The following is a 21684-nucleotide window of genomic DNA, read 5'->3' as shown; positions in this document are numbered from 1 at the left end:
TTCTTCCATTTAAGAATGATGTTGGCCACTGTGTTCTTGGGAACCTTCAATGCTGCAGACATTTTTTGGCACCCTTCCCCATATCTGTGACTCGAACACAATCCTGTATCAGAGCTCTAAGGACAATTCCTTTGACCTCATGGCTTGGTTTTTGCTCTGTCATGCACTGTCAACTGTGGGACCTTATATATACAGGTGTGTGCCTTTCCAGATCAAGTCATATCAATTGAAATACCACAGGTGGACTCCAATCAAGTTGTAGAAACATCAAGGATGATCAATGGAAACAAGATAAACATGAGGTCAATTTCGAGTCTCATAGCAAAGGGTCTGAATAATTATGTAAATAAGTTCCGCTTCGTCATTAGGGGGTATTGTGTGTAGATTAATGAGGGAAAACATTTATTTTGTCCAGATTAGAATAAGGCTGTAATGTAACAAAATGTGGAAAAGTTAATCTTTCTAAAAGCTTATCTTTTTTTAAATGTTAAAGTTATTTCAGAATTTTCATGCAAGTTAGTTGGCTAAGTCCTTGATCTTGCTTTGAAGTTTACCCCTCTTGCTGGTTTATTCTTGTGAGGTTTTAGTTGCAAGCAAGTTTGTCTTAACACGCAGGTGCAGGCATTCTCCCATTGGCACAGTTTTAAGAAATCCTTCGCTAACGCGTAGCTACGCGCTAAGTTCTGCCCGTAGTTTGCAGTCCACCCGCTAAGTCACAGACCAAAATCAAACACAGAGATCAAAGGAACAAACAGACTAAACAAACAGATTCACGCAGCAAACATCTGCCACCTCTCAGCATGATCTTCCCTTTGACTCAAAGGTCAAAGGCGTCTGACCCCATTACGCAACGCTCTGATGCCTTTGGCTTCTCATCTGCGGTAGCAGAGAATGTGGGAGATGACAGCCCAAATGTCAGTCAGCTGGACAGCAGATGACTAGGAGAGCGTAAATGGCCAATGGTATTTGGCTGTGATATTCAACACTCACATTTGAATGGCAACTATTCATATATAAAAGCCAGAGGCCATTAAGGTTTAAAGGAATGCTTGGTGTAAATTCACTAGAGGTAAATATCGAGGAAACAAGTTTGCATATGTTACTCTGGGCTGTTTATTAAGGGCAAACTACATTTCAATGTATTAAACATAGTTTTTTTTACCTTTACTTAACTAGGCAAGTCAGTTATGATCAAATTCTTATATTCAATGAGAGCCTAGGAACAGTGGGTTAACTGCCTTGTTCAGGGGCAGAACAACAGATTTTTACCTTGTCAGCTCGGGGATTTGATCTTGCAACCTTTCAGTTACTAGTCCAACGCTCTAACCATTAGGCTACCTGCCGCCCCGTATCGTACTGTCTGCCTAAAAGAATATGCGCCAGTTGACTCCACATACTTTTTGCATGTCACGCCTATACGAAGGTCCCCTGGCTCAAATTGAAAACTATGGATGTATTCATCAGTTGCAAAACATTTAGTTTGTTGCAAACCGTTTACTGTTTACTGCTCAGTGATACGGGAAGGAAGGGGTTGTTACTTCACAAGCAGAGCCTGGGGTGTATTCATTAGTTTTTCTTTTGGAGTAAATGGTTTTGCAACAGACGAAACATTTTGCAACGGAATCCGACTAATGAATACACCCCAGGCTCTGCTTGTGAAGTAACAACCCCTTCCTGTATCACTGAGTAGTTTGTTTTTCTCCCCCTTCTAATCGGCCAGTGATGGGATGCACAGAAGGGGGCTTGGGAATAAACGACCACAACACATACTTTCCAGAGTCATCAAAAGCCTCTGGGATGCTTGCGAACAGGTTGCTAGACAAAGACAAATAGTTTCCACTTATTTACCTGTGACTTCATAGGGCAAAATATTTTGCAATCCCGGAAGAACCGCAAGATATTCCTCATGGCTGAAAGACTTCCAGTCTGAAAACAGTAAGAATACCTGGAACGTTACTCAATCTCGGCCGTCTTGACGATCAAACCTTCTCATCCAAGACCCCTGACTAAAAGTTAAGCTAGCAGCTTTTAAACTGTGAGGTTTACAAATTATAAATGATCACAATAATAGTTGAACAAAAACAACCAGCTGGAGACGGATTTAAATCATGCTCCTTTCCACAAGCTCACTTCGGTAAAGGACATAAAGTCCATTCCTGTGGAGAGTAGCAGCAGTTGAGAGCCATAAAGATGAGGGATGTGATATTCTGTCAGGCTAGACTCATACCTCACTGACAGCAGACATTAAGAGGAAAGGAAATTCAGCCTGGCATCAAAGAGTTAACATATACTGAACAAAAATAGAAACACAACATGTAAAGTGTTGGTCCCATATTTCATGAGCTGAAATAAAACATCCCAGAAATGTCCCATACACACAAAAAGCTTATTTATCTCATTTTTAGGACAAAATTGTTTACATCCCTGTTAGTGAGCATTTTTCATTTGCTAAGATCATCCATCCACCTGACAGGTGTGGCATATCGAGAAGCTGATTAAACAACATGATCATTATACAGGTGCACCTTGTGCTGGGGACAAAAAAAGGCCACACTAAAATGTGCAGTTTTGTCACACAACACAATGCCACAGATGACTCAAGTTTTGAGGGAGCGTGCAATTGGCATGCTGACTGCAGAAATGTCCATCAGAGCTGTTGCCAGAGAATTGAATGTTAATTTCTCTATCATAAGCCGCCTCCAACGTCAAAATGTGCATGTGTCTGCTCAAACGGTCAGAAACAGACTCCATGAGGGTGGTATGAGGGCCCGACGTCCACAGGTGGGGGTTGTGCTTACAGCCCAACACCGTGCAGGACGTTTGGCATTTGCCAGAGAACACCAAGATTGGCAAATTCGCCCCTGTGCTCTTCACAGATGAAAGCAGGTTCACACTGAGCACATGAGCACATGTGACAGACGTGACAGAGTCTGGAGACGCCGTGGAGAACGTTCTGCTGCCTGCAACATCCTCCAGCATGACCGGTTTGGCGGTGGGTCAGTCATGGTGTGGGGTGGCATTTCTTTGTGGGGCCGCACAGCCCTCCATGTGCTCGCCAGAGGTAGCCTGACTGCCATTAGGTACCGAGATGAGATCCTCAGACCCCTTGTGAGACCATATGCTGACACATGCACATTTGTGGCCTGCTGGAGGTCATTTTGCAGGGCTCTGGCAGTGCTCCTCCTTGCACAAAGGCGGAGGTAGCGGTCCTGCTGCTGGGTTGTTGCCCTCCTACGGCCTCCTCCACGTCTCCTGATGTACTGGCCTGTCTCCTGGTAGCGCCTCCATGCTCTGGACACTACGCTGACAGACACAGCAAACCTTCTTGCCACAGCTCGCATTGATGTGCCATCCTGGATGAGCTGCACTACCTGAGCCACTTGTGTGGGTTGTAGACTCCGTCTCATGCTACCACTAGAGTGAAAGCACCGCCAGCATTCAAAAGTGACCAAAACATCAGCCAGGAAGCATAGGAACTGAGAAGTGGTCTGTGGTCACCACCTGCAGAACCACTCCTTTATTGGGGGTGTCTTGCTAATTGCCTATAATTTCCACCTTTTGTCTATTCCATTTGCACAACAGCATGTGAAATTTATTGTCAATCAGTGTTGCTTCCTAAGTGGACAGTTTGATTTCACAGAAGTGTGATTGACTTGGAGTTACATTGTGTTGTTTAAGTGTTCCCTTTATTTTTTTGAGCAGTGTATTTAAATTGACTGATTTCCTTATATGAACTGTATCTCAGTAAAATCGTTGAAATTATTGTGTGTTACATTTATAATTTTGTTCAGTTTAACATAAATCTGTGAGACACAAATTAATATGATATGTTACATTTGGCCTGGTTACATAGGAAAGACGGTTACTTAAAACCTCATAAATGTAATCTCCATAATCCCAAAAAATAACCATTTATCAGGAGGGCCATTAACAATAACTAGTAACACTGCATACAACAAGAAAGTAAAAAATCGCACCTTTCTGGTACAAACAGTTAAAAATTGCTGAGGTATAGTCACTTGAGGACACAAGCTCAAGTACACAGTACAAATATGATGAAAATATGATGGAAAGTATAGTATAATCAATTTATAATTTATACGTTTTCACCTTCCTTACAACTGTAAAATGCATATTTGTATATTTAGTGTCACAGAAAATGTGCATAATTTCTAACTGTCTCTCTTGATCAAAATGTCTGCCCCAATTGCTGTGAACATCTCACAGAGCTCTAGCTTGGCTTCCTGAACTCGTTAGGAACTCGCCTTTCCCTCATCAATCTACACACAATACCCCATAATGATAAAGGAAAAACCGGTTTTTAGAAACGGAAGTATGACATTTACGTAAGTATTCAGACCCTTTACTCAGTACTTTCTTGAAGCACCTTTGGCAGCGATTACAGGCTTGAGTCTGATTACAGGCTTGAGTCTGATTACAGGCTTGAGTCTGGATGGGGAGCGTTGCTGCACAGCTATTTTCAGGTTTCTCCAGAGATGTTCGATGGGGTTCAAGCCCGGGCTCTGGCTGGGCCACTCAAGGACATTCAGAGACTTGTTCCGAAGCAACTCCTGAATTTTCTTGGCTTTGTGCTTAGTCGTTGTCCAGTTTGAAGGTCCTCACCCCAGTCTGAGGTCCTGAGCGCTTCGGATCATGTTTTCATCAAGGATCTCTCTGTACGTTGCACAGTTCATCTTTCCCTCAATCCTGACTAGTCTCCCAGTCCCTGCCACTGCACAACATCCCCACAGCATGATGCTGCCACCACTATGCTTCACCGTAGCGATGGTGCCAGGTTTCCTCCAGACGTGACGCTTGGCATTCAGGCAAAAGAGTTCAATCTTGGTTTCATCAGACCAGAGAATCTTGTTTCTCATGGTCTGAGAGTCCTTTAGGTACCTTTTGTCAAACTCCAAGCGGGCTGTCATGTGCCTTTACCGAGGAGTGGCATTCGTCCGGTCACTCTACCGTAAAGACCTGATTGGTGGAGTGCTGCAGAGATGGTTGTCCTACTGGAAAGCTCTCCCATCTCCACAGAGGAACTCTGGGGCTCTGTCAGAGTGACCCTCGGGTTCTTGGTCACCTCCCTGAACAAGGCCCTTCTCCCCTGATTGCTCAGTTTGGCCATGTGGCCAGCTCTGGGAAGAGTCTTGGTGGTTCCAAACTTCTTCAATTTAAGAATGATGTTGGCCACTGTTCTTGGGGACCTTCAATGCTGCAGACATTTTTTGGTACCCTTCCCCAGATCTGTGCCTCGACACAATCCTGTCTCGGAACTCTACGGACAATTCCTTCGACCTCATGGCTTGATTTTTGCTCTGACATGCACTGTCAACTGTGGGACCTTATATAGACAAGTGTGGGCCTTTCCAAATCATGTCAAATCAATTGAATTTACCACAGGTAAATGGATCAAATCAAATCAAATTGTATTAGTCACATACACGTGTTTAGCAGATGTTATTATAGGTGTTGTGAAATGCTTGTGCTTCTAGCTTCGGCAGTGCAGTAATATCTGACAAGTAATATCTAACAATGTCACAACATATACACAATACACACAAATCGAATTAAGGAATGGAATTAAGAATATATACATATATGAACGAGCGATGTCAGAGCGGCATGACCTAAGATACAGTAGAATAATATAGATTACAGTATATACATATGAGATGAGTAACACAAGATGTGTAAACATTATTAAAGTGAATAAGATACAGTAGAATATTATAGAATACAGTATATAAATATGATATGAGTAATGCAAGATATGTAAACATTATCAAAGTGACTAGTGTTCCATTACTTAAAGTGGCCAGTGATTTCTAGTCTATGTCTATAGGCAGCAGCATGTAATGTGCTAGTGGTGGCTGTTTAACAGTCTGATTGCCTTGAGATAGAAGCTGTTTTTCAATCTCTCATTGCCAGCTTTGAAGCACCTGTACCGACCTCGCCTTCTGGATGATAGCGGGGTGAACAGGCAGTGGCTCGGGTGGTTGATGTCCTTGATGATCTTTAAGGCCTTCCTGTGACATCGGGTGCTGTAGGTGTCCTGGAGGGCGAGTAGTTAGTCCCCGGTAATGCGTTGGGCAGACCGCATCACCCTCTGGAGAGTATTGCGGTTGCGGGCGGTGCAGTTGCCGTATCAGGCGGTGATACAGCCCGACAGGATGCTCTCAATTGTGCATGTGTAAAAGTTTGTGAAGGTTTTAGGTGCCAAGACAAATTTCTTCAGCCTCCTGAGGTTAAAGAGGCTCTGTTGCACCTTCTTCACCATGCTGTCTGTGTAGATCGTCCATTTCAGTTTGTCAGTGATGTGTACACCAAAGAACATGAAGCTTTTCCCTTCTCCACTGTGGTCCCGTCGATATGGATAGGGTGGTGCACCCTCTGCTGTTTCCTGAAGTTCACATTCATCTCCTTTGTTTTATTGACGTTGAGTGATAGGTTATTTTCCTGGCACAACACTCCCAGAGCACCCACCTCCTCCCTGTTGGCAGAAGTGAGTTCTACAGGGCGATAGTCATTTAGTTCAGTTACCTTTGCTTTCTTGGGTACAGGAACAATGGTGGCCATCTTGAAGCATGTGGGGATAGCAGACTGGGATAGGGAGAGATTGAATATGCTCGTAAACTCACCAGCCAGCTGGTCCGGTAATGCTCTGAGGATGGGGCTAGGGATGCCGTCTGAGCCGGCAGCCTTGCGAGGGTTAACACACTTAAATGTTTTACTCGCGTCGGCCATGGAGAGGGAGAGCCCACAGTCCTTGGTAACTGGCCGCGTCGGTGGCACTTATCCTCAAAGTGGGCGAAGAAGGTGTTTAGCTTGTCCGGGTGCAAGACGTCGGTGTCGGCGATGTGGCTGGTTTTCCCTTTGTAGTCCGTGATTGTCTGTAGACCCTGTCACATACGTCTCGTGTACGAGCGGTTGAATTGTGACTCCCCTTTGTTTCTATACTGACGGTTTGCCTGTTTGATTGCCTTGCGGAGAGAATAACTACACTGTTTGTATTCTCCCATATTCCCAGTAACCTTGCTAGGGTTAAATGCGATGGTTCGCACTATCAATTTTGTGCGATTGCTGCCATCTATCCACAGTTTCCGGTTTGCGTAGGTTTTAATAGTCTATACACTATACACTTCCTGATAAACTCAGTCACCCTTTCAGTGTGTTTCTCTAAATTATGTTTGCAAGCTACCCGGAACATATCCTAGTCCACGTGATCAAAACAATCCTGAAGCGTGGATTCTGCTTTTGAATAGTCCTTAGCACGGGTACTGAGTTTCTGCCTATATGAAGGGAGGAGCAAAATGGAGTCTTGGTCAGATTTCCCGAAAGGAGGGCGGGGGAGGGCCTTGTAAGCATCCTGGAAGTTTGAATAGCAGTGGTCGAGTGTTTTACCCGCTCGAGTACAACAGTCAATATGTTGATAGAACTTCGGCAGCCTTGTCCTCAAATTTGCTTTGTTAAAATCCCCAGCTACAATAAATGCAGCCTCAGGATATGTGGATTCCAGTTTTCATAAAGTGGGGTGGAGTTCTTTGAGGGCCGTCGTGGTATCGGCTTGAGGGGGGATATACACGGCCATGGCTATGACCGAGGAGAATTCTCTTGGGAGATAATACGGTCGACATTTGATTGTGAGGTATTCTAGGTTGGGTGAACAAAAGGACTTGAGTTCCTCTATGTTACTACAATTAGTAGGTAATCATGAAACACGCACCTCCGCACTTCTGCTTCCCGGAGAGATATTTATTCCTGTCTGCACGATGAACTGATAATCCCTCTGGCTGAACCAATTTCGACAGAATATCCCCAGAGAGCCTTGTTTCCGTGAAACAAAGTGTGTTACAGGCCCTGATGTCTCTCTGGAAAGAAATCCTTGCCCTGAGCTCGTCAACTTTGTCATCCAAAGACTGAACATTAGTGAGTAATATACTCGGAAGCAGTGGGTGGTGTGCGAGCCTCCTAAATCGAACCAGCAGGCCGCTCCGAGTGCCTCTCTTCTGCCAGCGATGTTTTGGGTCGGCCTCTGGAATCAGTTCAATTGCCCTGGGGAGAGCGAACAAAGGATCTGCTTTCGGGGAAGTCATATTTCTGGTCGTAATGCTGGTTGTTCTGGTAAGTTACCGCCGCTCTAATATCTAATAGTTCTTCCCTGCTGTATGTAATGACCCAAAACATTTCCTGAGCTAATAATGTAAAAAATAATACATTCAAAAATAAAATACCGCAAAGTTTCCTCAGAGCTAGTCGCGAGGATGATCGATGGAAACAGGATGCACCTGAGCTCTCATAGCAAAGGGTCTGAATACTTATGTACATTTCTGTTTCTGTTTCTTACTTTCTATACATTTGAAAAAATGAATAAAAACCTGTTTGTTTTCGCTTTGTCATTATGAGGTATTGTGTGTCGATTGATGAGGAAAATGTTTTATTTAATCCTTTTTAGAATAAGCCTGTCACGTAACAAAATGTAGAAAAAGTCAAGGGGTCTGAATACTTTCCAAACGTACTGTACTCCTGTGTCCGTAAGAATCAGGGCTACTGCTCAATACAAGTCATTTCGATCTATGGTTTCCACATATCGATTTCTAAGTGAAAGTACCAGAACCACACAGGTCCACAAAACAGGGGACTTTACATATAATTAAGCCAAAAATGAAAGGAGAGAGATTGGTCATGACTCGAATGTCTAAGCAACTACTTAGCATGTTAGCTAACCCCTTTCCCTTACCTTAACCACTAATCCCAACCACTAACCCCAACTCCCAACTCTAACCCATAACCTTAACCTCTAACCCCTAGCCTAGCTAACGTTAGCCACAACAATGTGGAGTTCATAACATATTGTACGAATTTGCAATTTATAACATATACTAAATGGATGATGGACATCCACACTTGAATATATACCATACAAAATGTAACGTATCATACTAAATAGAGGGAGACAGATTTACGTTAACTATGTGACACCTATCCCTGTGTCCAGGTTGGCAAAACACCCAGTGCCGTAGAGACCCATTGGTGGTGTGTGTGGGTGGATGTGTGTGTGCGTGTGTGTGTGTGCGCCTGCATGTACACGTGCACATTGTGTATGATGAAGCAGGGAAAAGCTAGCTAGAGGCATATGGATTTCACATTTCCACTTTTACAATATGAAAACAGAATTTCAACGAAAGATGACCATAAATAATCTCCAATGTACGAGAGAGATGTTACACTTATTTTTTAAATATTTTTCATTTATTCACTTTATTTATTCAGGGTAGCTCAATTGAGACCAGGGTTTCATACACAAGGATCCCCTCAGTACAAACATTTTCTAACAAACAGGGAGAAAACATTTACATTACAAATAAAACAGCAAGAAAAAAAATAACCTCAACACCACAATTTCAACAAATTAACCACTACAATCAATCGAAACAACTGCCATCCTCAAAAAATGTATTCAACACCAGAGTCCTAAACTGCCCTAGCGACACAAGGGAATCAAGATGCAAGGGATTTTGTAGGTTATTCCAACAATGGGGGGCACTAAAACTAAAGGAGCATTTCCCTAAATTGGTCGGTAGCTCATTCTTTTATACGTTAGCAACGAAGTTAGGTCAGTTGGAAGTTTGTGTAGTAGAGCTTTGTAAACAAAAAGGCAATAATGAAGTGATCTACGGGACTTTAACAAGGACCAGCCAACCTTTTGATACAAGATGCAGTATTAAACTCACCTGTGATAAAGAGAAGGTAGCTATGGTAGAAGGCATTGAACGGTTTATGAGTAGAGGCTGCTATAATATGGTGTCACCATAGTCAAGAACTGGCAGGAAATTTGACTGTACAATCTGCTTCCTGATATTTAGGGAGAGGAAAGATCTATTTCAAAAAAATTATCCCACTTTAAATCGTAGCTTTAAAACTTCTTGTCAATATGGGGGCGCTGTTTTCACTTTGTAAAAATTCGTTCCCAAATTAAACTGCCTCATACTCAATTCTTGCTCGTACAATATGCATATTATTATTACTATTGGATAGAAAACACTCTCTAGTTTCTAAAACCGTTTGAATTATATCTGTGAGTAAAACAGAACTCAAGTTGGAGCAAACTTCCTGTCAGGAAGTGAGAAATCTGAAATCAGGCACTCTGTTCCAGGGTCAGTTTATTAATTTGCATGTATTCTATTGGTCGACATGCACTGCATACGCCTTCCCCTAGATGTCAGCAAGCAGTGAGAATTGGAATGGAGTTGCTAGGCAGATCTGAGGCCATATAAAGGGTCTTGGAACGTGGGGTGCACTCTTTTCAACGTTCGCCATGACGCGAGCCAGACCTCAGGATGGCATTCTGGAAAGCTCTCGTTATAGGCCTTAGATATATCCGGCTCTGATTTTATTCGATATAGGTGTTAAAAACGTCATAATGTAGTTATTTTAAACCGAGTTATATCATTTTATATCAGTATATTGCGATTTTCGGAATTTTCTTTGTGCTGCGTAATGAAGAGTTGCACACGTCTGGGCCACATAGCTAATGTTTGCTGCTAATTCCTAAGCTGAAGACTACATTCTACAGCCGGAGCAACGATTATTCTGGACAAAGGACAACTTGCCAAAGATTCTGATGGAAGCTCATCAAAAAGTAAGAACTATTTATGATGTTAATTTGTTGTTCTGTTGAAAAATGTAAAACTACTATTCCGCCATTAATTTCGGTGCGGTCTCGCTTTAACGCACGCTGTATGTCGTAGTAACGTTCATTTTAAAAATCTAACACAGCGGTTGCATTAAGAACTAATGTATCTTTCATTTGCTGTCCAACCTGTATTTTTTAGTTAAGTTTATGATTAGTTATTGATTAGATTAGGTGCCTGTCCCAAGATTTCTCCCGACATTTTCTTTGCTGTTTGGCTACTATTCTCATTGTATAACCACGATTTGTGCCGCTAAATATGCACATTTTCGAACAAACAATATATGTATTGTGTAATATGATGTTATAGGACTGTCATCTGATGAAGTTTTGAGAAGGTTAGTGAAAAATGTAATATCTTTTGCTGGTTTATTCGCTATCGCTAACGTGCATGAATCAATGCTGCTGTGTGGTTGGCTATTGTAGTAAGCTAATATAATGCTAAATTGTGTTTTCGCTGTAAAACACTTAAAGAATCTGAAATATTGGCTGGATTCACAAGATCTTTGTCTTTCATTTGCTGTACGCTGTGTATTTTTCATAAATGTTTTATGATGAGTATTTAGGTAATTCACGTTGCTCTCTATAGTTATTCTAGTTGCTTTGGTGAGAGTTGTGATGGTGGCTGCAATGTAAAACTATGATTTATACCTGAAATATGCACATTTTCCGAACAAAACATATGCTATACAATAAATATGTTATCAGACTGTCATCTGATGAAGTTGTTTCTTGGTTAGTGACTATTTATATCTTTATTTGGTCGAATTTGTGATAGCTACCTATGCAGGAAAAAAATGGTGGGAAAAAAAAGTTGTGTCTTTTGCTATGGTGGTTAGCTAATAGAAATACATATTGTGTCTTCCCTGTAAAACATTTTAAAAATCAGAAATGATGGCTGGATTCACAAGATGTGTATCTTTCATTTGGTGTCTTGGACTTGTGATTTCATGAACATTTTATTATATGATATCCCTGTGGCCAAATTTTGGCAAATACAAGTTAATGGTTTAAATGCAGTTTCTGCTTGTATAACTTTGTTCTGTGGGGTTAACATGGAGTCAAGTGAATACAGTTTTTTTGTGTTTAAAAAATTTGGCTTTTGCATGAAAAAATAATTTTCCAAATTATAAGCCACATTTTTAAAACACAAAAAGACAGTATTCACTTGACGCCATGTTAACTCCACAGAACAAAGTTATACAAGCAGAAACTGCATTTAAACCATTAACTTGTATTTGCTGAATAACAGTAATGTTTTAGCTAGTTGCTTTTGTTTGAATTTACACTAACGAAATACAAAGCAGTTGAATCAATGTAGAGCAGCATATGCCACATAACCTAGAAGCCACTTGGAAAGAACCATGAATTTAGTCTGTCCAAAATATCTAGGCTATGCTAGTCAGCTTTTTTGATGGGGGGGATCCCGGATCCGGGTTTGTGACTCGTTAGAGGTTTTTAACTAGCTCATGCATATGTTTTTTAAACATGAAGTCTTTGTCAATCCAAATGCCCAGATATTTATAGACGTGAACCCGATCGATGGGAGAAACATCCAATTAATAAATATGTAGTTCATCTGAAAATGTTTTGCGAGAATTAGAGAACGACATATATTTAGTCTTGCCCTCATTAAGTACAGGTTAAAAAAACAAACAGGGCTTTCTCTAAGGCAACAAAGTCACATTGCAACTCTAACATAGCCTTTAACAGATAGATCAATATTATTTATATAAGTAGTAAAGAGAACCGGTCCCAGTACCAACCCCTGCGGTACACCTTTGGTAATATCCAGGAAACTAGACTTGACGCCATCAGAAATCATTATTTGAGTCTTATCTGACAGATAATTCTCAAACCACAGGCAAGACGCCTGATGCAGGCCTATTTCAGCCAACCTTTATGGGGTAGTGGGAAACATCTCAGCTCCAGGCAACATCTCAGCTCCTGTTCTGATGTGTGTGACTGTATGGAGTCTGTTGGGAGGAACAACATCCTACTGATATCCAGGGGTACTCTTCTTTCATCCAAATACAGTGCTTTCAGAAAGTATTCACATCCCTTGACTTTTTCCACATTTTGTGTTACAGCCTGAATTTTAAATGGATTAAATTGAGATTTTGTTTCACTGGCCTACACAAAATACCACATTATGTCAAAGTGGAATTATGTTTTAGACATTTTTTTTTATAAAAAAAGAAAAGAAAAGTATTCTACCCTTTTTGTTATGGCAAATTTGCTTAACAAGTCGCATAATACGTATCATGGACTCACTCTGTGTACAATAATAGAGTTTAACATGATTTTTGAATGAATAACTCATTGTCACGGCCGTCGTTGTAGGAAGTGGACCAAAGTGCAGTGTGGTGAGCGTACATATTCCTTTTATTATAGAAAATGACGCCAACAAAACAACAAACGAAGAAAAACAACCGTGAAGCTTTCAGGGCTGTGCCACTAACAAAGTCAACTACCCACAACGAAAGGAGGGAAAAAGGGCTACCTAAGTATGGTTCCCAATCAGAGACAACGATAGACAGCTGTCCCTGATTGAGAACCATACCCGGCCAAAACATAGAAACACAAAATCATAGAAAACAAAACATAGAATGCCCACCCCAAATCACACCCTGACCAAACCAAATAGAGACATAAAAAGGCTCTCTAAGGTCAGGGCGTGACACTCATCTCGTTACCCCACACATACAATTATCTGTAAGGTCCCTCATTCGAGCAGTGAATTTCAAACACAGATTCAACCACAAACACCAGGGAGGCTTGCCAATGCCTCGCAAAGGAGGGCACCTATTGGTAGATGAGTAAAAAAAAAAAAAAGACATAGAATATCCATTTCATCATGGTGAAGTTATTAATTACACTTTGTATCAATACACCCAGTCACTACAAAGAGACAGGCGTCCTTCCTATCTCAGTTGCCGGAGAGGAAGAAAACCTCTCAGGGATTTCACCATGAGGCCAATGGTGACTTTAAAACAGTTAGAGTTTAATGGATGTGGAGAAAACTGAGGATTGTACAACATTGTAGTTACTCCACAATACTAACCTATATGACAGAGTATATGACAGGAAGCCTGTACAATAAGAAACTAAAGTAAAACTGCAAAAAATGTGACAAAGAAAGGAATGTTATGTTCTGAATACAAAGTGTTGTGTTTGGGGCAAATCCAACACATCACATCACTGAGTAATACCCTTCATATTTTCAAGCATAGTGGTGGCTACATCATGTTAGGGTATACTTGTCATCTGCAAGGACTAGGGAGTTTTTTAGGATAAAAAGAAACGGAATAGAGCTAAGCACAGGCAAAATCCTAGAGGAAAACCTGGTTCAGTCTGCTTTCCAACAGACAATGAGGGACAAATTCACCTTTCAGCAGGACAATTACCTAAAACACTAGCCCAAATATTGACTGGAGTTGCTTACCAAGACAACATTGAATGTTTCTGAGTGGCCTAGTTACAGTTTTGTGCAAATATTGTACAATCCAGGTGTGCAAAGCTCTTAGAGACTTACCCTTAAAGACTCACAGCAGAAATCACTGCCAAAGGTGATTCTAACATGTATTGACTCAGGGTTGTGAATACTTATCTAAATAAGATTATCTGTATTTCCTATCAAAAAATAAATACATAAAAAAATAAAAGCATGTTTTTACATTGTCATTATGGGGTACTGTAAATTGGTGAGAGAAAAACATACTTCATCCATTTTTATTTCAGGCTGTAACACAACAAAATGTGGAATAAGTCAAGGGGTATGAATACTTTCTGATTCATTGACACGCAATGAGAGGACAGCACTATGTTTTCTGGAAGAGGTACAAACCCACTAAGCAAGGACAGACTTTTTTTGATGCAGTCTGGACCGGCCTTGATTTCAACATCTATGTTTGGTTCAGATTTGGTCCGGTCCTGAACAAATCTGAACCAAGCATAGACGTCTATGTTTCACAAGTTTGAACAGCACAGTACAGTACTGTGGAGGACAGCAGAGTACAGGACATTACAATAAAGAAAAGCAAAGTATAGTTTACTCTAATGTAGTGTACTCTACTGAATTAAGCTGTACTGGACTGAATTAAACTATTGTACTGTACTTTTCTCTTCTGAATTAAACTTTACTGTATTGTACCGCACTCCACTGTACTCAAATGTACTCTACTGAATAAAACTCTGTCCTGTACCATACTATACTGTACTCCACTGTGCTGAACTGAACTATGCCGTACTGTGCTGAAGATTTGGTCTGGTCCGGACCGACCACATTTTTTCTTGTTTTGGGCGGACCTCAAAATACGTATTTTAAACATCAGGAAAACACGTATTTTCACCTTTCATTCAGAACCTAAAATGAACTTAACTTCAACGCCTGGAAAATACATCTTGTAGACATCCTTTCAACTTCATTTTGCTTGCTGGGAAGAGTAATAACCTTGTCCAAAGCTTTGGGTGAGATGAAATCCACGTTTTCTTTTCATTTTACAGTGATTGGAAGACTGAGTGGGGAGGAAGTGATAGTGATTTAGAGTGGAAATGTGAGAGAGAGAGAGACTAGAAAGAGTGTGTCTTACCACTTCCGTCCTCCTGCCTCATGCTGCTGCACTGTGTACCCGAACTGGGCCTCTTTGGAGCCTTCAATGATCTTGTACTTCTTTGTGTCAAAATTGAAGCAGTGCCGAAGGCCTAGGAACACACACAAAACATTGTATAAGCATTTCAAAGATGAAGTACACTGAATGAATGTAATTGCACCACTATTGCGTTGCATCTCACACTCAACGGGCTTACCAACCACTTGCACAGTGAGAGGAGCAAACTTACCAGTAACACTTTACAATAAGTTGCTCCTATTAATATGTAACTACCCAGTAATAACTGTAGTAATAATAGTAGTTACATAGATGTTACTAAGTAATTACATGGTAATAAGGTTGTGTAGCTATCAAGTATTACACATTTGGAACACGAAATGTGTAATTACACATTCACTTGCTGAAGGTTAGTCCACATGTGTAACTACTGATGTTATGAAACATTTTCTTGTTCCACTATGTAACTAATGTTTTGTAATTACACGCATGAAATCAAAAAGAAGTAACAAAGACAAATGGAAACAAATTTGTGTTGATTTGGTACTCAAGCGTCAATACATTACCCATCTCCCAACACTGTCAACCAAGAGTCAAGACTAAACCAATTCACCTTGGTGGTGTGCAGACTGGTTTAATATTATTCTTAATTATTTCGCACAAACCAGAAAAAAATGCCACAATATGTCTGTGAAACTATATATTCACAGTATTATGAAAGAATTATGGTTTATTTGGTAGCATTTCGCAGTGTGGCTGATTTTACTAATTGCATTAGTACTGTACAAAGTTAGAGGTGCGCTATTTGATAGATTCCCCCGCTCCCCCTACCTCGGGCTTCCAGTGGGGAGACCTGAGGTCAACCTACCCCCGCTCCCCTCCCCATCTCGTACTTCTGAGTGGGAGACCTTCCCAGGCAGTAGCCTGCCTAGCTTACAAACTAGAATCAGGGCGCCTACTCCGACATAGTTAATTGACCCACAATCCCACACGGTGACATGATATCATTGATGTGACGTGCAAATGAGCGATAGAAAACTGATCGCGGCAATGTCACCATTCCAAAAAATGTTGGTGCGTTGCCCCGTGCCGCGCCCGGCAAGATGCCGCCCCGGGCGGCTGCCCATATCGCCTATACTTAAATTCGCCACTGACTCCAACCAAAATCTGACCTTGTTACACATAACTACAAGGTCCCACTACTATCGAATCCACATATAATACCAGGATTGATAAATAGACTAGGAGCTTATTTTCAATTAGTTTATTTCTATATTATGACCTGGCTCAAAAGCTATGGAGTTTTTAAAAAGATTACCTTTATGTGACTAGGAACAGTGGTCGCTCAGGGGGAGAACGACAGATTTTTACCATGTCAGCTTGGTGATTTGATCTTGCAACCTTTCAGTTCCTAGTCCAACACTCTAACCACTAGCATACTTGCCAGATAAACTTACATAGGATATACTTGTAATTATCATGTACCTACCCAGTAGTAGGAAACTTAATGTAGAGTGAAACCCAGTTGGGTATAACCTTTATAATGACTATGTAGTTTAAATGTAACAACCTTTGCAGACAATAGGCTAACATTAGGTATAACCCATTTAGTTACATTGTGCTTACAATGTAGCAAATCTTTAACAACCAACTTACTTGTAATTACAATGTTGGTACAAGGGATATACATATATTTACAATGTACTTGCCCAGGAGAAGCAACTTAATGTAAAGTGAAGTGACATTTTGAATGACTTTGTAGTTACAATGTAACAACCTTTGCAGACAGTAGGCTAACCAGGAGAAATAAGGAGACAAAAGAAAATCCTTCAGTTTGACTTTTCTGTAATGGATTTGACAAAGATTCATATTCAAACTAGGGCTGTCAAACAATTCAAATAATTAATAGAGTTAATTAGTTTAGTTAATCACGATTTAAGAATTTGTTCAAATTTGGCCCTAGATTTAAAAAAAAATCTGTGTACTGAGTTATAGCAATATTATGTTTTGATTGTCAGGGGGAAAAAACACAAAATAATCTGTATCGGAATGTTTTTAATGGCATTTTCACCATAAACAACACAAAAGTCACTAACATACAGCTATTATGTTCTTTAAGTTGAACACGCGCGTGCATAAACACACAGACATACACAAGTACTGTTAAATCTTCAGGCATTCTAAATTAGTGTTCTCCCAATTTATGATTGGAGGTTTGACTATAGGAAAAATAAGTGGCTCTTTCGATACAAAGAACAAAGAGCTTTAATCTTGTCCAACAATGTTCTGAATTCCACAGAAGACAATAACAGATCAGCCAGGTCTGAGTTTATGTCAAATATAATATCGATGTTAGATCTAGCCTAGGCTACTTATCCATGTACTTCAACATTAACTAGTCACAAGCTGCTACTACTACAATTGGGATCATTTGCTTAAATGCAAGAAGTACAACAAAAACAGTAGTTGGCTAAATGCAATGATTTTAATCATGTTCTGATTAAAATTGTTGTGGGAAGTTAGTTGAATCAAGAGGCATTCAGCCATGGTACTGTAAACATTCTTCTGGTTAGCTAGCTAACGTTAGCATAACCAGCTACTTCTGTACAAATTATGTTTTTGAGGTCAACAGTTTAAGACAATGCGTCACTGTTTGAAAATAAACAAATTCATGCAGAGCCGCAGAAAAACGTATGGCGAGACAACATTTGCTCCCGTACTTTTCGATCTTTCAAAGCAGCCGCACTGAACGGGTTTACCAGACATATTCATAAGTTAATGTCATAGAAAAACTTGAAACATGTTTTGCAACGTTAAAAAAGCAGGCCTCTGTTATTGGAAAAGTTGACATAGTATTTCACCCAATTTCAGCCCGTTTGCCTTTGTTTTGTCTAGTGGCATTTCACGGTGGATTCCCTTGTCAGTCACAGTGGTCTCGCAGCTACAGTCTACAGACCCTCATCAACCACGCCTCTCAACAACTACGTTTGGTTGCACCAGCACATCTTTGTTTGATTCTGCACGTGGTTTCTTTATTCGCTCATCCTCCTCTCCTGCCTACCTGGTTGCTTGCCTCACAAGAGAGCGAACACACATTTGAATGGAAACAAAGTATGTGTCAGTAAAGCAATTGAACAAAAGCAGTTTAGTCATCCCCTAAAACTAGGTAGATTAATAAAGAGGTCAATGGAACACTGACTGGGGGGATAGACGAAGGATGCCTGATCAAATCCAATTTTATTTGTCACATGCTCCGAATACAACAGATCTTACAGTGAAATGCTTACTTACAAGCCCTTAACCAACAATGCAGTAAAGAAAATACCAACAAAAAAGAGAACAAAAAAGTAAGAGAGAAGAAAAACAAATAGTTAAAGAGCAGCAGTAAATAACAATAGAGGGCTACATACCGGTGTCCCAGTTCAGAGTCAAAGTGTCAATGTGCGGGGGCATCGGTGTTGAGGTAGTTGAGGTAATTATGTACATGCAGGGGGGTTATTAAAGGGATGAGAGTAGAAGCCTCTTGGACATAGATTTAGCGCTCCAGTACCGCTTGCTGTGCGGTAGCAGAGAGAACAGTCTATGACTAGGGTGGCTGGAGTCTTTGACAATTTTTAGGGCCTTCCTCTGACACCGCCTGGTATAGAGGTCTTGGATGGCAGGAAGCTTGGCCCCGGTGATGTACTGTGCCGTACGCACTACCCTCTGTAGTATCGGAGGCAGAGCAGTTGCCAGACAAGGCAGTGATGCAACCCGTCAGGATGCTCTCGATGGTGCAGCTGTAAAACCTTTTGAGGATCTTAGGACCCATGCCAAATTTTTTCAGTCTCCTGAGGGGGAATAGGTTTTGTTGTGCCCTCTTCACGACTGTCTTGGTGACACGTCGATGAGAATGGGGTAGTGCTCAGTCCTCCTTTTCCTGTAATCCACAATCATCTCCTTTGTTTTGATCACGTTGAGGGAGAGGTTGTTGTCCTTGCACCACACGGTCAGGTCTCTGACCTCCTCCCTATAGACTGTCTCGTCGTTGTCGGTGATCAGGCCTACCACTGTTTTGTCATCAGCAAACTTAATGATGGTTTTGGAGTCGTACAGTCATGAGTGAACAGGGAGTACAGGAGGGGACTGAGCACGCATCCCTGAGGGGCCCCCGTGTTGAGGATCAGCGTGGCGGATGTGTTGTTACCCACCCTTACCACCTGGGGGTGGCTCGTCAGGAAGTCTAGGATCCAGTTGCAGAGGGAGGTGTATGGCTGCAAGCCCGATATCGGTACACCTATGACAACATCCAGCTCAAAGTGCAGGGCGCGAAATTCAAAAAAATATTTTTTTAAAATATTTAACTTTCACACATTAACAAGTCCAATACAGCATATGAAAGGTACACATCTTGTGAATCAAGCCAACATGTCCGATTTTTAAAATGTTTTACAGGGAAGACAAAATATGTAAATCTATTAGCTAACCACGTTAGCAAAAGACACCACTTTTCTAACTCCATCAGTTTCTTACTCCATCAGGTGCTATCACAAATTCGACCAAATAAAGATATAAATAGCCACTAACCAAGAAAAAACTTCATCAGATGCCAGTCTGATAACATATTTATTGTATAGCATAGGTTTTGTTAGAAAAATGTGCATATTTCAGGTATAAATCATAGTTTGCCATTGCAGCCACCATCACAAATCTCACCAAAGCGACTAGAATTACTACAGAGAGCAACGTGTATTACCAATTTACTCATCATAAAACATTTCTTAAAAATACACAGCCCATAGCAATGGAAAGACACAGATCTTGTGAATTCAGACAACATTTCCGATTTTCTAAGTGTTTTACAGCTGTGTAAAACATGTGCATATTTAGCCACAAAAACCGTGGTTATACAATGAGAATAGTAGCAAAACTGGCCTGAAAATGTCGGGCGCCATCTTTGACAGTGATCTTGTCTAATGAATAACTATTCATAAACTTGACTAAAAAAATATAAGTTGGACAGCTATCGAAAGACAAATTAGTTCTTAATGCAATCGCTGAATTACATTTCTAAAATTATCCTTACTGTGCAATACAGGGTTCGCCAAGCGAAGCTATACCAAAAAAAATGGCGGAATATGCGTTTAACATTTTTCTACAGAACAACGATTTATCATCTTAAATATTTCTTACTATGAGCTGATCTTCCATCAGAATCTTGGGCAATGTATCCTTTCTCCGGTCTAATCGTCTTTTGGTCGAAAGATGTCCTCTTGTCCGTCGAAATAGCCACTAACGTTCGACCGGTACTGGAAACGTGCCCGGCGCTTCAAAGTGCATCACATAGAAATGCCTCAAAATCGCACTAAACGGATATAAATTGCTATAAAACGGTTTAAATTAACTACCTTATGATGTTTTTAACACCTATAACGAGTAAAAACATGACCGGCGATATATAAGTGGCTAAACCAAAGCTTGGAAAGAGAGCCAGTCCGACGTCCATCGTGCGTCAGGCGCAGCAGGAAAAGAAAGCCACTTCCGCCTTGTGCTCTTTTATACAGGCCCTGATTGCGCAATCGACTCCATTCAAATTGTCACCTCTTACTGACATCTAGAGGAAGGCGTGGGCAGTGTTTGTATCCTCATAGCATTTACAGGGACTTTAAAACTGACCTGGGACCAGAGGCCAAGATTTCTGAAATCTCACTCCCTGTCAGGAAAAGTGCTGTAGAATGAGTTCTGTTTCACTCAGAGACATAATTCCAACGGTTATAGAAACTAGAGAGTGTTTTCTATCCAATAGTAATAATAATATGCATATTGTACGAGCAAGAATTGAGTACGAGGCCGTTTGAAATGGGCACCTTTTATCCGGCTACTCAATACTGCCCCTGCAGCCCAAACAGGTTAATCCCAGGGTCCTTAGCTTAGTGATGAGCATTGAGGGCACTATGGTGTTGAACGCTGAGCTGTAGTCAATGAATAGCATTCTCACATAGCTGTTCCTATTGTCCAGGTGGGAAAGGGCAGTGTGGAGTGCAATAGAGATTGCGTCATATGTGGATCTGTTGGTGCAGTATGCAAATTGGAGTGGGTCTAGGGTTTCTGGGATAATGGTGTTTATGTGAGCCATGACCAGCCTTTCAAAGCATTTCATGGTTACAGACGTGAGTGCTACGGGTCGGTAGTCATTTATGCAGGTTACCTTAGTGTTCTTGGGCACAGGGACTTTGATGGTCTGCTTGAAACATGTAGGTATTACAGACAGGGAGAGGTTGAAAATGTCAGTGAAGACACTTGCCAGTTGGTCAGTGCATGCTCGGAGTGCACGTCCTGGTAATCTATCTGGCCCATCGGCCTTGTGAATGTTTACCTGTTTAAAGGTCTTACTCACATAGG

General features: G+C 41.1%; 1 protein-coding gene across 1 annotated transcript in view; it reads right to left on the bottom strand.

The window, feature by feature from the left end:
* itga11b (integrin, alpha 11b) overlaps positions 1–21684 on the bottom strand; it is a 133566-nt gene that overhangs the window by 71606 nt on the left and 40276 nt on the right. The window contains exon 3 of the mRNA XM_039017178.1: positions 15286–15397. The gene's annotated coding sequence lies outside the window, so the exon portion shown is untranslated. The remainder of the gene's footprint in view (positions 1–15285; positions 15398–21684) is intronic.

The sequence above is a fragment of the Salvelinus namaycush genome, chromosome 21, assembly GCF_016432855.1.
Source record: "Salvelinus namaycush isolate Seneca chromosome 21, SaNama_1.0, whole genome shotgun sequence".
Lineage (NCBI taxonomy): Eukaryota > Metazoa > Chordata > Actinopteri > Salmoniformes > Salmonidae > Salvelinus > Salvelinus namaycush.
The sequence above is the reverse complement of the archived record's forward strand: the minus strand, read 5'-3'. Positions and strand labels throughout refer to the sequence as shown.